Source organism: Nomascus leucogenys, chromosome 2 (assembly GCF_006542625.1).
Source record: "Nomascus leucogenys isolate Asia chromosome 2, Asia_NLE_v1, whole genome shotgun sequence".
Taxonomy (NCBI): domain Eukaryota; kingdom Metazoa; phylum Chordata; class Mammalia; order Primates; family Hylobatidae; genus Nomascus; species Nomascus leucogenys.
Window position 1 is genome coordinate 61,382,099 of NC_044382.1, and position 21,953 is coordinate 61,404,051.

Below are 21,953 nucleotides of genomic sequence, written 5' to 3' on the forward strand. Positions count from 1 at the left end.
TTTATACTACCGTCTATGAAGGCCAAGTGTAAAGCTTAATTAAGACAGAGTGGTATTAGCACAAGGGTAGACAAAATAACCAATGGAACAGCATAGAGAGTTCAAAAATAGACCTCTATGGTCACATGGGATAGACTGGGGATTTTTTGTTGTTGTTCTGGATCAATCAGATATCCATATGGAAAAAACATATCTTGTCATCTACTTCAAAATAGGTACAAAAATAAAATCCAGATGGATTGCAGGACTAAACATAAAAAGTTAAAATCATAGAGGAAAATATAGAACATCTTAATGGTCTTGTTGTAGACAAAGATTTTCTTAACAAGACATATAATGTACTAACCATAAATTTAAAGAATGATAAGTTGGACTATACTAAAATTAACAATATCTGTCTATAAAAAGATAGTACTAGCAAAGTCAAAATGTAACCCACAGAATGAGAGAAAACATGAGATCTCTCTCTCTCTCTCTCTCTCTCTCTATATATATATATACACACACACATACACACACACATACAAGTATAGAAATATATGGATAAAAAGATATATATATTCTGTTGATTCTGTGTCTCTGGAGAACCCTGACTAATTAACATGTAAACTTATCTTTATTTATGTTATTTTACTTCAACAGAAAGTTTTCAAAAGTAACACACCTGTAATGACATTTAATAGAAGACAGTATCTTTGCAGCCTATTTCCTGAAGTAAGGCATGATTTGCATCCAATTATAAGAATTAACAATGACTATAATTGGCTAAAGCTGTGTCATAAAAGAGGTTACATTTTTATTGTAGAAATTTAGCTTGTCTCTTGCATGATACATTTCACAATTCTAATGCATACTTCAGGTTACTTACTTAACCAAGCAATATGTTCTGTCAAAGAACTTATTTCAAGTCAAAGCAAAAAAAAAAAAAAAAAAAAAAAAAAAAGGTCTTAATGCAGAACAACAAAAAAAGTACTATTCAAATTTAAAGAAACAATATTATTCTCTCCCTCATCCCTTCTCCCACTTCGTAGACCGCAGCTGGGTTGAATTTATTTTGTGGTTACCTCATGTACACCACACAATACTATGCAGCCGTAAAAAAGAAAAAGAACATGTCCTTTGCAGGGACAGAGATGGACCTGGAGGCCGAAATCCTTAGCAAACTAATGCAAGAACAGAAAACCAAATATTGCATATTCTCACTTATAAGTAGGAGCTAAATGATCAGAACACATGGACACATACAGGGGAACAACACACTGGCCTCTATTGGAGGGTGGAGGGTGACAGCAGGGAGAGAATCATGAAAAGCAACTAATGGGTACTAGGCTTAATACCTGGGTAATGAAATAATCTGTATTAAAAAAAAAACCCATGGCACAAGTTTACCTACGTAACAAACCTGCACATCCTGCACATGTACCCCTGAACTTAAAACAAAAATTAAAAAAAGAAATTCAGCAATTATAGTTTTTATTGCATTAAACATAGTAGATTATTCCATGAGTATCACTGTGTGTTATTAATTGTCTCTAGGAAATAGTAGAAGAAATTTTCAGTTATTGCATTCTAGTATTTTATGATGAGCCATTTGGAGATAATTGTATTTTTCCACAGAATTTTTAAATGTTTAAAAAATTTCCCAGCTAAATGTGGTGGCTCAAGCCTATAATCCCAACTCTTTGGGAGGCCAAGGTGGGAAGATAGCTTGAGCCCAGGAATTCAAGACCAGCCTGGGCAACATAGCAAGACTCCATCTCTAGAAAACAATTTTTAAAATTAGCCAGGCATGGTGCCACCTGTCTGTTTTCCCAGTTACTCAGGAGACTGAGGTGGGAGGATTACTTGAGCCCAGGAAGTTGAGGCTGTGGTTAGCCATGATCACACCACCGCACTCCAGCCTGGGTGACATAATGAGACTCTGTCAAAAAAAAAAAAAAAATATTTCACCATGTATCTCCTTAGCATGACATTTGGCATAAGATATGCACTCATTTTATTTGGTGAATTTAATAATTGTATAATTCATGTGACTTGTTTAAAGACATGGTAAATATACTTTAAAACAGCTGTTTTCAACGTGGGGGTCCACAGCCTTCCAGTGGTTCCAGACTTGGATGGGAAAAATGACATCTAAATTTTCATTAACTGCTAAGTGAATTTTAACATTTCCTTCAATTGGCACTATGTCATTAGTGAAAATCACAGATATTGCTATTTAACAATACAATTGTTATCTCAACATACTTTCTGTTTATCACTGCATCATTACATTGAAATTATGATAGTCAATAGACCCACACAAGAACATGCTATTTAGTGCATTAACAAAGCTCATTTTGCTGCATCACAATTTTTAGATTTATCATAACAGTATTTCAACATAAATGTGCCCTCTATAATCTTAAGTATTAGATTTTTGATATTTTTAAAGATTATTTTGAGAAAGAATCCATAGTCTTCTTCAGGCTGCTAAAGAGGTCCATGGCATGTGGACAGGTGCACACACAAAATGTTACATTTTCATGCCAAGGCTGAGTTCAAGGCACATTTCCCCCGAACATCAGAAAGAGAGAAGAAGAGATACAGAGAGAGGGCCCAAGAGTGCTGCAATATATACGCAATATTCTACAGTGCCATGGCATAAAGTGAAAACAGATTCCAAACACACTAAACCCATAAACAAGTTCCTCTTTCACTCTTTGTGTAATTTCCTGACTGAGACTGCCAGACCTCCCACCCCTTCTCACCCCACCTCACACCCCTGCAAAGCTTTCTCAGTGAACTCCTTCTATTTTTCAAGGTCCAGCTAAAACCACACTGCAGGATATTGTGTTTGTGTCCACATCTATTCCCCACCCTTCTCCACCCTCTTCTCCTTCCCAAGAGAGTCACCCGCATGAGCAACACCTGTGAGGGGTCAAGCCCTCCGACTTCCAGTTGTGTCCAGCCAACAAAGAGCTTTGGTAGCGGGTCTGAGGAGGGAGAATATTGACCATGTCTTCCCTCTCTTCACACTGAACCTGCAGCTGGTACTAACCCCAGCCCTGGGATTATGCATTATGCCTTATGGATTTTTTATTCCCTCGCTACCCTTTGTAAATGGTCCTTATTCCACCGACCTCACATTATCTTGCTTTGAGTGTACTATCTATTTCCTGTTGGTATCTGGACTGATCCAGCCATTAAGTGAATTGAGCCTTTCCATCTTCCCATCTCAAAGTCATAATCAAAGGCCAACTAACTTTTCAAACCATGTTCAAACAAGGCAAACACTGAGCTGTTGCCAATCTGGCTGTTTCTGTGCCTCACATCCGTTTTCTATACATCATTTTCCTTTTTCTGTCCATAAATCTTCCACCACGTGGCTACACAGGAGCCTCTCTGAACCTATCCTGGGTGGAGGCTGCCCAATTCATGAATAGTTCTTTGCTCAATTAAACTCTGTTTAATTTAAAAAGAAAAAGGCAGTCATAGACCCTCTTCTATTGTATCTTTCTTTACTTGTCTGTGTTCTTCACTAGCTCCTTAAGTACAAGAATAATAATTGTATAATATCTGAACTCCCCATACAAGGCAAAGACCTCATATATAACAGACGTTTAATAAAAGTTTATTCAATAAATGTATAAACAAATGGTAGAAATTATAGGGGTAATTCTCAGCATAAATAAATGTTTTTATCAGTTACACTGGCCTGTCTCATCCCATTATTGCTACCAGTAAATACTTTTAGCTTTAGTTTGATCCAAGAATTGGAAAAAAATTTTACAAACTTTATCATTTCTGAATAACAATGTATTTTCATAACAGTTTTATAACGCAACAAATATTACTAAAAAAAATCCAATTGTCTACTTGTATCAAATGGCATTTACTTTCCATCTTTGTAATTTCCTCCACAAGAATTTCAGAGTTCAGGGAGCATTGGATAACATAAGGAACTATTTCATTTTTACTTAAAATTAAATATTTAATAGATTGCCAAAAGCAAATCCCTATTTATGTTTTCTTATTATTTTTCTCTTCAAAATATTTACTATGGATTTTAAGTGACAGATTTCATTCTTGGAAACTGATTATATCGATTTAATTAGATTGTCACCTCAGGGTCCATTCTTTTATATTTGGAAACTTTGGAACAGAAAAGATCCTGAAAACAGAAAACAATTGCAACTAGGCACCTGAAAGTGTGCCTATCTATAATTTCATAAAACAAGCTCATAATTATTTCTCTTTTATTTACTCTTAGAACTTTTACTTAGCAATTACACATTAAAGTAACAATTGAAACTCCCTCTGTAGCCAGTTCTAATTTTTTCCCCTCTCTTACTCTCCCAAAGTGTATAGCTTTCCCAAACATGTTTTTACTTTATAAATACATACAAAGGTATTCATAAATAACAGATATTCTTATTTTGTGCGTGGCTTTTTAAAAACCACATAAATTGTGTCGTACCAGGATATTGTTCTGTTAGTTAGATTTTTTACCCAAATTATGTTTGTGAGATGTATCCACGTTGTGAATATGGGTAAAGTTTATTCTTTTCAACTTCTAAATAGAGGGGACAGACACTGCCAGCTGCCTAACCAATAGTATATGACCCCCCCCTTTTTTTTTTTTTTACTAAGAGAAACATAATATTTTTCAATGCAATCATGGGCCCTGAAAAATTAGACAATACTTTCCAAGCTTCTTGCAGCTAGACTTAGCTCTCTGGCACAGTCCTAGCTAATTATATGTAAGCAAAGTCGGCTTGGGTTTGCTCAGGAGAGTTCCTGATGGCTCAGCTACCGCCGCCACATTTCTTTCGTCTTTACTATTTCCTGCCTAGAATGCAGATGTACTTCATGGTGGAAGTGCAGCCATTTTGTAACCGTTAAGAGAAAGAGCTGCCTGCTAGACAGGAGAGAGTGAGATGTAAAGAAGTTTGGGTTCTTGATGACTTTGTAAAGCTCTCCTAACAAGCAGCCCTGCCTCTAGACTTCATATCAAATGAGAAAAGCAGAATTCGCATTTTGTTTAAGGTACAGTCGTTGGTTTTCTTTTTACTTGCAATCTAATTAATTCCTAACTAACAATAGAACCCATTTAATGAGCATGCCATTGTTTATATGTCCACTTATGCATTCCAGTTAGTTATTTTCTTCTTTCCAGCCACAACCAGATTGCAATCAACATTGTTGCACAATGAACTTCTCTGCACACATCTGAGAGTCTCTGAGGGTATTGGAAGATCATAAGGTTATGTTGCTATTCAACTCTGGAAAACAGTTTAAAACACCTAGAAACGTGGAGGTTCTTGAAATTCCCACAGTGTAAGAGTTATTGTTTTCATACATCTTTGCCAACTTTGATAATGTTAAGTCCCAACCAATGAAATTTTTGTAAGTCTAGTGGATATAAAATAGAATCTCACTGGTTTTAAAATTCATTAATATCCTAACCAATGGGGGAAAGAGTCCCTATTTAATAAATGCTGCTGGGATAACTGCCTAATCACATGCAGAAGAATGAAACTGGCCCCCTACCTTTCACCATATAAAAAAATTAACTCAGAATGGATCAAAGACTTAAATATAAGACTTCAAACTATAAAGTTCTAGAAGAAAACCTAGGAAATATCATTCTGGAAATTAGCCTTGGCAAGGAATTTATGGCTAAGACCTCAAAAGAAATCACAACAGAAACAAAAATTGACAAATTTGGACCTAATTAAACTAAAGACCTTCTGCACAGCAAACACACACACACACAACCTATCAACAGAGTAAACAGATACCCTTCAGAATGGGAGAAAATACTCACAAACTATACATCCAACAAGGGTCTAATATCCAGAATCTATAATGAACTTAAACAAATCAACAAACAAAAAACAACTCCATTAAAAAGTGAGCAAAGGAGAGAGGTTCCAAGATGGCCGAATAGGAACAACTCCAGTCTACAGCTCCCAGAGTGAGCAACACAGAAGATGGGTGATTTCTACATTTCCAACTGAGGTACCGGATTCATCTCACTGGGGCCTGTCAGACAGTGGGTGCAGGACAGTGGGTGCAGCCCACAGAGCGTGAGTCAAAGCAGGGCAGGGCATCACCTTGCCCAGGAAGTGCAAGGGGTCGGGGAATTCCCTTTCCTAGCCAAGGGAAGCCATGAGAGATGGCACCTGGAAAATTGGGTCACTCCCACCCTAATAAGGTGGTTTTCCAACGGTCTTAGCAAACGGCACACCAGGAGATTATATCCCGCGCCTGACTTGGAGGGTCCCACGCCCACGGAGCCTTGCTCACTGCCAGCACAGCAGTCTGAGATCTAACTGCAAGGTGGCAGCAAGGCTGGGGGAGGGGTGCCTGCCATTGCTGAGGCTTGAGTAGGTAAACAAAGTGGACAGGAAGCTCGAACTGGGTGGAGCCCACCGCAGTTCAAAAAGGCCTGCCTGCCTCTGTAGACTCCACCTCTGGGGGCAGGGCATAGCTGAACAAAAGGCAGCAGAAACTTCTGCAGACTTAAATGTCCCTGTCTGACAGCTTTGAAGAGAGCAGTGGTTCTCCCAGCATGCAGTTTGAGATCTGAGAACAGACAGACTGCCTCCTCAAATGGGTCCCTGACCCCCGAGTAGCCTAACTGGGAGGCACTTCCCAGTAGGGGCCGATTGACACCTCATACGGACAGGCGCCCCACTGAGACGAAGCTTCCAGAGGAACGATCAGGCAGCAACATTTGCCATTCTGCAATATCTGTGGTTCTGCAGCCTCTGCTGGTGATACCCAAGCAAACAGGTCTGGAGTGGACCTCCAGCAAACTCCAACAGCCCTGCAGCTGAGGATCCTGACTGTTAGAAGGAAAACTAACAAACAGAAAGGACATCCACACCAAAACCCCATGTGTACATCACCATCATCAAAGACCAAAGGAAAATAAAACCACCAACATGGGGAGAAACCACAGCAGAAAAGCTGAAAATTCTAAAAATCAGAGGGCCTCTTCTCCTTCAAAGGAATGCAGCACCTCGCCAGCAATGGAACAAAGCTGGATGGAGAATGACTTTGACGAGTTGAGAGAAGAAGGCTTCAGAATATCGGTAATAACAAAGTTCTCCAAGCTAAAGGAGGATGTTCGAACCCATCACAAAGAAGCTAAAAACCTTGAAAAAAGATTAGACGAATGGCTAACTAGAATAATGAATGTAGAGAAGACCTTAAATGACCTGATGGAGCTGAAAACCATGGCACGAGAACTACATGGTGCATACACAAGCTTCAGCAGCTGATTCGATCAACTGGAAGAAAGGGTATCACTGATTAAAGATCAAATGAATGAAATGAAGCAAGAAGAGAAGTTTAGAGAAAAAAGAGTAAAAAGAAATGAACAAAACCTCCAAGAAATGTGGGACTATGTGAAAAGACCAAATCTACGTCTCATTGGTGTACCTGAAAATGTTGGGGAGAATGGAACCAAGTTGGAAAACACTCTTCAGGATATTATCCAGGAGAACTTCCCCAACCTAGCAAGGCAGGCCAACATTCAACTTCAGGAAATACAGAGAACACCACAAAGATACTCCTCGAGAAGATCAACTCCAAGACACATAATTGTCAGATTCACCAAAGTTGAAATGAAGGAAAACATGTTAAGGGCAGCCAGAGAGAAACATCAGGTAACCCACAAAGGGAAGCCCATCAGACTAAACAGCGGATCTCTCAGCAGAAACTCTACAAGCCAGAAGAGAGTGGGGCCCAATATTCAACATTCTTAAAGAAAATAATTTTCAACCCAGAATTTCATATCCAGCCAAACTAAGCTGCATAAGTGAACGAGAAATAAAATCCTTTACAGACAAGCAAATGCTGAGAGATTTTATCACCACCAGGCCTCCCTTACAAGAGCTCCTGAAGGAAGTACTAAACACGGAAAGGAACAACTGGTACCAGCCACTGCAAAAACATGACAAATTGTAAAGACCATCGATGCTAGGAAGAAACTGCAGCAACTAACAAGCAAAATAACCAGCTAATATCACAATGACAGGATCAAATTCACACAGAACAATATTAACTTTAAATGTAAATGGGCTAAATGCTCCAATTAAAAGACACAGACTGGCAAATTGGATAAAGAGTCAAGACCCATCAGTGTGCTGTATTCAGAAGACCACTCTCACATGCAGAGACACACATAGGCTCAAAATAAAAGGGATGGAGGAAGATCTACCAAGCAAATGGAAAACAAAAAAAGTCAGGGGTTGCAATCCCAGTCTCTGATAACAACAGACTTTAAACCAACAAAGATCAAAAGAGACAAACAAGGCCATTACATAATGGTAAAGAGATCAATTCAACAAGAACAGCTAACTATCCTATATATATGCACCCAATACAGGAGCACCCAGATTCATAAAGCAAGTCCTTAGAGACTTACAAAGAGACTTAGACTTCCACACAATAATAACGGGAGAATTTAACTCCCCACTGTCAACATTAGACAGATCAACGAGACAGAAAGTTAACAAGGATATCCAGGAATTGAGCTCAGCTCTGCACCAAGTGGACCTAATAGACATCTACAGAACTCTCCAACCCACATCAACAGAATATACATTCTTCTCAGCACCGCATCGCACTTATTCCAAAATTGACCACATAGTTGAAAGGAAGGCACTCATCAACAAATGTAAAAGAACAGAAATTATAACAAACTGTCTCTCACACCACAGTGCAATCAAACTAGAACTCAGGATTAAGAAATTCACTCAAAACCGCTCAACTACATGGAAACTGAACAACCTGCTCCTGAATGACTACTGGGTACATAACGAAATGAAGGCAGAAATAAAGATGTTCTTTGAAACCAACGAGAACAAAGACACAACATACCAGAATCTCTGAGACACATTTAAAGCAGTGTGTCGGGGGAAATTTATAGCACTAAATGCCCACAGGAGAAAGCAGGAAAGATCTAAAATTGACACCCTAACATCACAATTAAAAGAACTAGAGAATCAAGAGCAAACACATTCAAAAGCTAGCAGAAGGCAAAAAATAGTTAACTAAGATCAGAGCAGAACTGAAGGAGATACAGACACAAAAAACTCTTCAAAAAATCAATGAATCCAGGAGCTGGTTTTTTGAAAAGATCAACAAAATTGATAAGACCGCTAGCAAGACTAATAAAGAAGAGAGAAGAATCAAATAGATGCAATAAAAAATGATAAAGGGGATATCACCACCAATCCCACAGAGATACAAACCACCATCAGAGAATACTATAAACACCTCTATGAAAATAAACTAGAAAATTTAGAAGAAATGGATAAATTCCTAGACACATACACCCTCCCAAGACTAAACCAGGAAGAAGTTGAATCCCTGAATAGACCAATAACAGGCTCTGAAATTGAGGCAATAATTAATAGCCTACCAACCAAAAAAAAGTCCAGGACCAGATGGATTCACAGCCAAATTCTACCAGAGATACAAAGAGGAGCTGGTACCATTCCTTCTGAAACTATTACAATCAATAGAAAAAGAGGGAATCCTCCTTAACTCATGTTATGATGCCAGCATCAGCCTGATACCAAAGCCTGGCAGAGACACAACAAAAAAAGAGAATTTTAGACCAATATCCCTGATGAACATCGATGCGAAAATCCTCAATAAAATACTGGCAAACCGAATCCAGCAACACATCAAAAAGCTTAACCACCATAATTAAGTGGGCTTCATCCCTGGCATACAAGGCTGGTTCAACATATGCAAATCAATAAATGTAATCCAGCATATAAACAGAACCAAAGACAAAAACCATATGATTATCTCAATAGATGCAGAAAAGGCCTTCGACAAAATTCAACAGCCCTTCATGCTAAAAACTCTCAATAAATTAGGCATTGATGCGATGCATCTCAAAATAATAAGAGCTATTTATGACAAACCCACAGCCAATATCATACTGAATGGGCAAAAACCGGAAGCATTCCCTTGGAAAACTGTCACAAAACAGGGATGTCCTCTCTCACCACTCCTATTCAACATAGTGTTGGAAGTTCTGGCCAGGGCAATCAGGCAAGAGAAAGAAATAAAGGATATTCAATTAGGAAAAGAGGAAGTCAAATTGTCCCTGTTTGCAGATGACATGATTGTATATTTAGAAAACCCCATTGTCTCAGCCCAAAATCTCCTTAGGCTGATAAGCAACTTCAGCAAAGTGAGCAGGATAGAAAATCAATGTGCAAAAATCACAAGCATTCCTATACACCAATAACAGACAAACAGAGAGCCAAATCATGAATGAACTCCCATTCACAATTGCTTCAAAGAGAATAAAATACCTAGGAATCCAACTTGAAGGACCTCTTCAAGGAGAATTACAAACCACTGCTCAATGAAAAAGAGGACACAAACAAATGGAAGAACATTCCATGCTCGTGCATAGGAAAAATCAATATCGTGAAAATGGCCATACTGCCCAAGGTAATTTATAGATTCAATGCCATCCCCATCAAGCTATCAATGACTTTCTTCACGGAATTGGAAAAAAACTACTTTGAAGTTCATATGGAACCAAAAAAGAGCCCGGATTGCCAAGATAATCCAAAGCCAAAAGAACAAAGCTGGAGGCATCATGCTACCTTACTTCAAACTATACTACAAGGCTACAGTAACCAAAACAGCATGGTACTGATACCAAAACAGAGATATAGACCAATGGAACAGAACAGAACCCTCAGAAATAATACCACACATCTACAACCATCTGATCTTTGACAAACCTGACAAAAACAAGAAATGGGGAAAGGATTCCCTATTTAATAAATGGTGCTGAGAAAACTGGCTAGCCATATGTAGAAAGCTGAAACTAGATCCCTTCCTTACAGCTTATACAAAAATTAATTCAAGATGGATTAAAGACTTAAATGTTAGACCTAAAACTATAAAATCCCTAGAAGAAAACCTAGGCAATACCATTCAGGACATTGGCATGGGCAAGGACTTCATGTCTAAACACCAAAAGCAATGGCAACAAAAGCCAAAATTGATAAATGGGATCTAATTAAACTAAAGAGCTTCTGCACAGCAAACGAAACTACCATCAGAGTGAACAGGCAACCAACAGAATGGGAGACATTTTTTGCAATCTACTCATCTGACAAAGGGCTAATATCCAGAATCTACAAAGAACTTAAACAAGTTTACAAGAAAAAATCAAACAGCCCCATTAAAGTGGGCAAAGGATATGAACAGACACTTATCAAAAGAAGACATTTACGCAGCCAACAGACAAATGAAAAAATGCTCATCATCACTGGCCATCAGAGAAATGCAAATCAAAACCACAATGAGGTACCATCTCACACCAGTTAGAATGGTGACCATTAAAAAGTCAGGAAACAACAGGTGCTGGAGAGGATGTGGAGAAATAGGAACACTTTTACACCGTTGGTGGGACTGTAAACTAGTTCAACCATTGTGGAAGACAGTGTGGCGATTCCTCAAGGATCTAGAACTAGAAATACCATTTGACCCAGCCATCCCATTACTGGGTATATACTCAAAGGATTATAAATCATGCTGCTATAAAGACACATGCACACGTATGTTTATTGTGGCACTATTCACAATAGCAAAGACTTGGAACCAACCCAAATGCCCATCAATGATAGACTGGATTAAGAAAATGTGGCACATATACACCATGGAATACTATGCAGCCATAAAAAATGATGAGTTCATGTCCTTTGTAGGGACACAGATGAAGCTGGAAACCATCATCCTCAGCAAACTATCACAAGGACAGAAAACCAAACACCGCATGTTCTCACTCGGGAATTGAACAATGAAAACACTTGGACACAGGGTGGGGAACACCACACACCAGGGCCTGTCGTGGGGTTGGGGGAGGGGAGAGGGATAGCATTAGGAGATATACCTAATGTAAACGACGAGTTAATGGGTGCAGCACACCAACATGGCACGTGTATACATATGTAACAAACCTGCACGTTGTGCACATGTACCCTAGAACTTGAAGTATAATAATAATAAAATAAATAAAATAAAAATAAGAAACAAGTAGAATAATACACTAAAATACAACTTGTTAAACATTAGTCGATAAGGTAGTCTAAAAGTTTGGTCTAATAAAGGTTCAAAAACAGTGGAAAAAATAAATAAATAAATAAATAAATAAAGATAAATAAAAAATAAAAAGTGAGCAAAGGACATGAACATGCACTTCTCAAAAGAAGATGTGCAAGTGGCCAACAGACATGAAAAACTACTCCACATCACTAAGAATCAGAGAAATGCAAATCAAAACCACAATGAGATACCATCCTACACCAGTCAGAATGGCTACTAATAAAACGTCAAAAAATAGTAGATGCTGATGAGGCTGTGGAGAAAAGGGAACACTTATGCACTGTTGCTGAGAACGTAAATTAATTCAGCCACTGTGGAAAGCAAAGCAGTGTGGCAATTCCTCAAAGCAGTGTGGCAGTTCTTAGAACAGAACTACCATTCAACCCATCAATCCTATTACTTGGGCATATAGCCAAAGGAAAATACATTGTACTACCAAAAAGACACATGCCCTTATATGTTTGTTGCAGACTATTCACAATAGCAAAGACAGAATCAACCTAGGTGCCCATCAATGGTGAATTAAATAAAGAAAACATGGTATATATACATCATGAAATACTATGCAACCATAAAAAAGAACGTTGTCCTTTGCAGCAACATGGATGCAGCTGAAGGCCATTATCCTTAGCAAATTAATGCAGAAAGAGAAAACCAAATGCCACATGTTCTCACTTACAAATGAGAGCTAAACATTGGATACAGGTGGACACAAAGACGAGCGCAATAGACAGTGGAGACTCCAAAAGGGGGCAGAGAGGGAGAAGGACAGAGCCTGAAAAACTATGTACTGGTACTAAGCTCACTACCTGGATGATGGGATTAATCAAACCCCAAACCTCAGCATCACGCAACGTACCAGTATAACAAACTTGCACATGTATCCCCTAAATCTAAAATAAAAGTTGAAATTAAAAATAAAATTCAGGCCGAGCACAGTCGCTCACACCTATAATCCCAACACTTTGGGAGACCGAGGTAGGCAGCTCACCTGAGGTTGGGAGTTCAGAACCAGCCTAGCCAACATGGCGTCTCTACTAAAAAAATACAAAAATTAGCTGGGCATGGTGGCATGTGCTTGTAGTCCCAGCTACTCAGGAGGATGAGGCATGAGAATCGCTTGAACCCGGGAGGCGGAGGTGGCAGTGATCCGAGATCATGCCACTGCAGTTCAACCTGGACAACACAGTGAAACTCTGTCTCAAAAAATAAAATAAAATAAATAAAATAAGATAAAATAAAAATTCATTAATTTCTTAGCAAGGTTGATTTTTTTCATATTGGACTTTCTTGGTTTTTATTGGACTTTTCACTATTTTTTAAATTAATTCATGGAACATAATTATATTAATATGTAAGTAGGCCAGCAGTCATTGCAAATGAGGAAGAAAAATTCAATTCAATAATGGCTCCTTTTTGTTGACTACTTATTACATCCCATCAATGCTAATCTTCATCTTCATTCTGAAAACCGGAAAGGTAGAAATTACTTTTCCTATGGTTTTTGTTATTTTTATAGATTTTCTTATGGTATAGACATTATTTTGAGGCTTTTTACAGGCACAGAGAAGTTATTATATGTCCAAAGTCAGATAGCTAGAAAGCAGGGGAGCAGAGATTTTAAACCTACATCTACTATTTCCAAAGCCTGATTTTTTTTATTACACAATGCTGATCATAAGAATTTTTTCTAGTATAAACTGTGACAGAAAAATTATTAGCTGTGGTAGAGAAACAAATAACACTAACACAAGCCTCTTTTAAATTATGAAGATAAAGAATATAAATAATCGTATTGATTTTCAAATGTAGAACTGAAAATTAGACATATTTAAGAAACAACTGTTGGTCACAGAAAATATGAGGTAAACAGAAATTCAAAAAAAGATTGACTATCACTAGAGTAATGTCTCATAATTGCTACTTGGACACAACTTTAATTTTAGTAGGTTAAGTGAATGCAAGTGATCCATCTTAGTTTTAGAGAAGCAGGTGCTGCTTTTGCTCATGAAATTCTCCTGGCAGATTAATTGATATTGGCTTGGCTGTAAGTACTCTCAGTTGATTTGGGAACTGGCTCAAGAGTCACGAACAAGGAATAATCATAAACCTCTGAGTACCTAGTTTTCCAGCAGGGTGGCATAGGGATTGATGGACTGAGTTTCATTTAGCATCTTCATTAATGGTCTGAAAGAGGCAGCAAATAGCTTGTTAATGAAATTCACAAATGAGACATCGCAAACACTGATAAAGATCGCTAAATTATCAAAGGAAACTCACAGAGGAAAGATATCTAGACACAAATGAATACCCTATACTGCAACATGGAAAGCCAGAGTTGAAACCAGGATGTATGGGGAGTGGTATTCGGGAAGAAGTTGATGGGGAAAAAATGTATTTATAATATCAAATGTTTTTATTGTTTACTTATAAATATTTTGTAATGTATATTATAATTTCTGCTTCCATGAATCATTTGGGAAAAAGTAACATTTATGATGTCATCTGCTAAGAGGTTTCTTCTTCCAAAGCACCATTTCTAAAAGTGACCCAGGAGTTAGAGTGAAAAGTCAATTAAATCTTAGCTTATAATGTGAAATGGCAGCCAAAAAGAATTTCTTTGGCTTACTGCCCTATGATAGAGCAGAATTTGGAGTCAATAAGACAGATCTGAGATTCAAACTCAGGTATCCCATCTGATCCAATTTTTTCACCTCTAAAATGAGAAAAATAATACCCACCTCACAGAGCTGCCTTTATGGCGATGAAATGAGACAATGTGTGCAAAAAGCAACAGGCATGATGCCTACCGTGACTGGAAGCCCAGCAAATGTTGGCTACATCTGAAATGAAGCAGGCTTTGATCCCTCCCTGCCTCGAGATGGGTTGCTGGACTCAGGAATGAGCACTTTAACTCCCAAAATATGAAATTAAACCCGAGAAAGCCCCAAGAAGAGAAATAGGAAAGGAAGCAGCCAAGTCAAGAGAGAGACAGAAGAACTTAATCCAGGTCACTAATTCCAGAAACACACCCGAAGTGCGCAAGGCTGAAAACGGAGAGTAAATTTTTAACACGAACAAGATGAAAGTAAGACTAATGGGGCGAAATTAAGGAAAAAAAAAATTGCTTAAGCTTTAGATCATAGAAAATAATTTTCCTTGACACTTCTAGTAGATATTACAGAATATTCATACAAGGGGAATCGTAAGTGAATCATTTCTTGAAGTATTTCAAATTAGCTGGATAATGGTTCAAAAAGTTTATCATTAGGGAAAAAAAAAATCCTCCTGACTCCTTTTGTGCTCTAATGCCTTTGACAATAATTCTCATATTACCATGCTCAAAACTATCCAAGAAGCAGTAAACAGGAAAGACAAGAAAGAGTGTGCACTCTTTTTTTTTTTTTTCTTTTCTTTTCTTGCCCCCACCCGCTCCTCCGCCCAACCCCCCGCCCCGAGACAGTCTCACTCTGTCACCAGGCTGGAGGGCAGTGGCGCGATCTCAGCTCACTGCGACTTCCGCCTCCTGGGTTCAAGAGATTCTCCTGCCTCAGCCTCCCGAGTAGCTGGACTACAGGCATGTGCCACCATGCTCAGCTAATGTTTGTATTTTTAGTAGAGACGGGGTTTCACCATGTTGGTCAGGATGGTCTCAATCTCTTGACCTCGTGATCTGCCTGCCTTGGCCTCCCAAAGTGCTGGAATTACAGGTGTGAGCCACTGCACCCGGCAGAATGTGCACTCAAAGATAGCATTACCCACCTTTGGAGGACCCCCACTCCCCCTCAACCCACAAAACTTGGGAGCAATAATCGCTGCTCATTGAAAGCTGACAATTATGACTGACAATAAAGTTAATTGTTACCCCAAAAAAATTATCTAAGAAGTTCTAAAACTGTAATAGAGTAATTGATCCTTTTCTTCAAATGCTTACTAAAACCCCTAATAAGTCACTGAACAGAATTTTCACAGACTTAAGTTTCCTTTCTGTTTATAAATTATTCTTAAACATTTTGGTATCTGCTACTACTCTATATAATGGTATCTGATTTTTTCACATAATTATATATGCCATTATTTCACACCTAATTCACCCAGATTTCATGAGATTCTGCAAAATAAATCAGTCCTTTCAGATGCTCCAACCACATGGCAAATGTGACATTCCCCTCAGCACTGGAAAAATCATTACCCAAGGCAAGCAAGAGGTTTCTGATGTGGCACGGGTTGGATAGCCAGCAGATTACACATAAGAGCCAGGAGAAGAAATATCCAAGGGGAAAGGAAGGCAGACGTCTGATTTATGCATCAAGATACATTATTTAAAAAACATATATTGTGCACTATGTGCCAGACACTGTATGAGGTCTTAGCAATTTAACAATGACCAATAAAAACTAAAGTACTACCCTCAAAGATTTACATGCTCATGAGGGAGGCACTCATAAGGAGACAAATGAATGCAAATGTAATATATTTTCCAGGAGACATAAGTATTACAGAAAAACATGAAAGGGTTAAGGATAACTTGGAGATGGGAATAGGGGATAGAGCTATTTTAGTTTAGGAAGTGAAAGAAGATCTCTTAGTAGATGACATCTGGGGGAAAAATCTGAAATAAGTAAGGGAGGAAGCCAACCTGATTCAGAAAAATCACATTTCAGGCAGAGAAAAAAGCAAGCATAAAGGCTCTGCTACTGCATATGTCAGAAGCAGCAGGAAAGCAAGTGTAGCTAGAATGGAGTTACCAGGAACCTGCAGGTATTCTAGGTGGAGGCAGCAAAGGTGATAGGAGTGATAACCAGGCAGAGGTCAAATCATAACAAGCTCTGAAGGACAGGGGCAAGGAACAGGACGGCACTGAAGGTTTTGCAAAAGTGAGTAACAGGATCAGATTCACATTTTGAAAGATTGCTCTAGTTGTTTTTTGGAAAATAGATTTGACTGGGTGCAAGGTAAAGATAAAATGAAGAGTGGAAATATGGAAGCCATTTTATTGGGCCAGGAAAATATGGAAATGAGAACAGGAGGGATAGAAACTAGCCTATAGGCTGGGCGCGGTGGCTCACACCTGTAATCTTAGAGCTTTGGGAGGCCAAAGCGGGCAGATCACTTGAGGTCAGGAGTTCAAGACCAGCCTGACAAACATAGTGAGACCCCCGTCTCTACTAAAAATACCAAAAAAATAAAAAATTACTCAGGCGAGGTGGCGAGTGCCTGTAATCCCAGCCACTCAGGAGGCTGAGGCACAAGAATCACTTGAATCCAGGGAGGCAGAGGTTGCAGTGCGCTGAGATCACGCCACTGCACTCTAGCCTAGGTGACAGAGCGAGACAATCTCAAAAAAAAAAAAAAAGAAAGAAAAGAAACTAGCCTATAGACTCAGAAGACATTTTGAAGATAGAGCCAATAGATTTTGCTGATGTGTTAGATGAGAGGAACGCCAGTTAGTTGAGGGAATGTGCTGCTAAGACACTCTGAAGAGGTGGTTTATAAGTGAGCTGCCTATGCTATCGAAGACAAGCAATATGTGTATGTTTGGTGTCTCTGGGAGAACAAATGATGGTGATGTATTTTTTGTTCCTTTAGTAAATCCCCTTAACTATCTGTTGTCCATTAACCTCCTGAATTTTTTTCAGTTGATATACGTGGACTTTGGTAAATTCCTGAATCTGTACATCAGTTTGGGGAAGTCACATCTTTTTTGTCATTCACTCTAAAATTGATCCTTCATGTTTCAAACTATGCCTGTCCTTTTCCAAAGTCACCTTACACAAAACCCAAGTTTACCAAATACCAAGTTTACCGTATTACCTGTTCCTTGCCCCCAGCCTTCAGGGTTTGGTATGATTTGACCTCTGCCTAGTTATCACGCCTATCACCTTTGTTGCCTCCACCTAGACTATCTGCAGGTTCCTGGAAACTCCATTGTAGGTACACTTGCTTTCCTGCTGCTCCTGAAATATGCAGGAGTAGAGCCCTTATGCTTGCCTTTTTCTCTACCTGGAATGTGATTTTTCTGAATCAGGTTGGCTTCCTCCCTTACTTATTTCAGATTTTTCCCCCAGATGTCATCTACTAAGAGATCGTCTTTCACCACCTAAACTAAATACGGTAAACTTGAGCATGTCCTTCACACCCTTTCCAAACCATGGGGATTTCAGAGCGCTCCATCCTGAGTTCTTGTTTTTGGGATTTATTCTTGGTTAATGGGGAAATGGGACCCCGTTCTATTCCAGATGTTATTCCAGAAACAGGTTGTTCTGTTTCTCTTCCCATGTGCCTTTTTGAGGACTGCCCTCTATATGTCCAGCATGATAGACCCATGCTCTGAAACAAGGGAGACAGTCTTCTTTGGTTTGTTTCCTGGTGATGCCTAGAACCTCCTAATCCATCTAAGCCAATAAGAAAGCCCCAGACATTCTTGGTGCTCCTACTTCCCTTACACCTGTTAGTTAAGAAGTCACAATATCATATTATCATACTGATTCTACCTCAGGCCTGACTATGCACCTGTCCCTCTTTATTTTCATCATCATAGCTTTTTTTTCTCCTCCTGAGGCAGGATCTCGTTCTGTCACCCAGGCTGGAGTGCAGTAGCATGATCACGGCTCACTGCAGCCTCCACCTCCCAGGCTCAAGCGATCCTCCCACCTCAGTCTCTCGAGTAGCTGAAACCTCTGAGTAGCTGGTGCCTTCCTCATCAGGATGTAAATCTGTCAGTGCCTTCCTCGCCAGCAAAATTAGTGCACTACCATGTCCAACTAATTTTTTTATTTTTTGTAGAGATGAGGTCTTATTATGTTGCCCAAGCTGGTCTTGAACTCCTGAGCTCAAGCAATCCTCCCACCTTGGCCTCCCAAAGTACTAGGAGTACAGGTGTGAGCCACTGCAGCCAGCCATTGTAGCTTTCATGCCAGCCCTCATCACCTCTCCCTTCTATTAGTGCACTAGCCAATTTGGTCTTCTTTCTTTCTCCATGGAGCTGTGGTAATCTTTCCTAAACACAAATCTGGTGATTTCCCACTACCCAGAGCAGGCTTTCAGACTGTGCTTGTTAAACTCTAGGAAGCTCCTGCCCATCTCCACATCTTCCACTGGAGGTGAACCCCATTTTCTTTGTTACACATTTGTCTTCTGAATGAGACTTTTTCAATAAAAGGTTTCACTGCAAGAGAGAGACAGAATGAGCTTGAAAAACACTGACTTAGACTGGTCCTAACTCCTTAACATACATTCAAGCGCCTTCAAAGTTAATCTCTTATTTCATCCTCCTCTCCAGTGGCTTTCCAATAACGCACACTACAGCCCAGCCATACTGGACTTCCCACACTTTCTAAAATATGCCATGCCCTCGAATATGGGCAGGCAGATAAGTTATTGCCATGACACTTCATATATTCTCAAAAAACGGTTGCTGTTATGAGCAACTGCTGTTGCCTCTTCTCACCATATTTATCTCTTCACCATCTCCCCTCATCCTTAAGAGACTCAAATTAAACATCGCCTTCTTTCTGAATCTTCAAATGGGATGAATTTCTCTTGTATCACTATAGTTTATTTATGTAAGTATTTCCCAAACTGTGACATAAGAATGTATATTCAGGAACCCATACTGCCTCTGAGACTCCTATTTCAATGTTATGTTTTTATTTTGCTGATAATCTACAAATAAAATTTACCAGTTTTAAAACAGATGCTTTCTCTTGTGTGGATGAGTCTCCATTCAAATAAATTTTCACAGGATAAAGTTCTAGTTTTCTTAAGTGAGTATGGTTTCAAATGGAAGTCACAGGCATCTCTGGACATTATTCTGGGGTTCTCAAGTTGTGGTTCTTTTATAAAAAGTTTGTGCAAACATTTGATATTTGCTTTTATGTATCTCTTTGTAAATAACAAGCACGTTTTGTTTTAGGTGTTTGATTAAGTGTCTCTCTTATCCAACAGATGACAAAAGAGCTCTCTGTAGCTGGCAATATATGTTAGTTGAGCAACTCCTCCCTGTCTCCATGGCAAAAAAAAAAAAAAAAAAAAAAAAAAAGTTGAATTTTTAAATGAGTCCTAGAATCCTTTTGAGTTCTGACTGATAGGCAATTTGGGAAAGGCTTTGATTCCAGGATTTCTGACCCTGAAATCTAATTATCCACCATAATGGACCTCATGGATACCTCATAGGTGGCCTAAGTAGTATATTAGCAACATATCAGAGATTTGGAGACAGATGGCATAAAAGAGACAAAAACAGCTGGACCTGAGAAACAACGGTTCTGCAGCAATTATGTGTGAGACACCTGCTCTTCTTCTCTTCACTTAGTGATCACTGTAAAGGCAAGAAAATGTCCCTTTCTGCTGCTAAGGTCCTCCCACGTGGCAAGTGGGAACTAGAGATCACGCAGACTTGGTGGCAGACCATTGAAGTTTATATGCTCTAGAACCCTGTATCAGTCAAGGTCCTGATGGGCAACAGATGGCATACTCAAGGTGAGCAACCTGGGGGAGAAACTAATGAAAGGGACATTTACTAAAGAGTGGGCAGGGTGATGGAAAACCAATAAGAGAATGGCAAGGAAAAGAAGTAGATACCAGAATCCAAAGAGGAACACTAAAGCTGTAAGAGAAAGGTGCCTAGTGGAAGCTGTAGCCACAGAGAGAAAAACAAAGGCAACAGTTAGACCCAGAAGACAGAAACCTGCCCTCTCTCCTTACCCTTCTGGGTTCTCATCGGCTTAATCCAACAGGAAACTAAAAGATAAGCAAACTAATGGAGTCCATAAAATTAATGCATAGAGCAGGCTTGGGAAAAGATAAAGAGTATGCCTGGAGATTTAAATGAAAGATACCAAAGATTCATAAGGAGGTAGGTAGCCTTAGGAGACATGTGAATATCAACAGTGTTGCTTTCCATGTAATCAGCATGAATCCTGCTGGGACAAATCTTATCTCCATGTCTTTGGAAATAGAGAGGATAAAAAATGATGATGATGATGATGATGACGATGATGATGATGACAGAAGAGAAAGAGATGTGAAGAAGGAGGAGGTAAAGGAATAAATAACACAAAAAATGCTACTAATTTTAAAACCTGTGCATTTAATAACCATTTGTTGAACACATCCTAAGTGTTAGATGGTGAGCAAACCACTGATGACAAGAAGAGGAGAAGACATGGTCTCTATACTTAGGAGCTTCCTATTTATTGGAGAAATCAGCTCTGTGAATTGATCAAGTACAGCATTAGCTACCACATTTATTACAAATAAATTTAATTCAACTAGCTTCTATGGCTATTTTATTCATTGTAATTATGATTATTATAGTTATTGTTAAGCTTTACATGTATCAGGCAGGCTGCTAAACTACTTAAATCAGACCTACCTCATATGACCAGGAGAGTTAAGTTCAATTGTCTACTACTATCTTCACTTTACAGATGATGAAGTTGACACTTTGGAAGTCTGAGTTTTATTCAAAGTCTTCTGGCTAGTAAGAGGTAGAGCTGTGATTGAGACACAAGCATTCTGATTCTAGAGACACACACTCCTAACCACTACAAGGCACTGCCACCTGGGGTGAGACCACAGTGGTTTTCCTTGAAACATGCATGCAATCTGTACTCTTTCAAAATCCAAGGGAGTTTTCTTGATCTATCAATTTACCATGTTCCTTTTTATCCCTCTCAATATCTATGACTCAATTTACTAATTGCATTAAATATTACATTAGGTCAGTATTACACTAATTGGCACCATTTTGTTTACTAAATGATGACAGGGTAGAATGGAGTTTCCTTTCCTTGAGGCCCATTATTAAAATG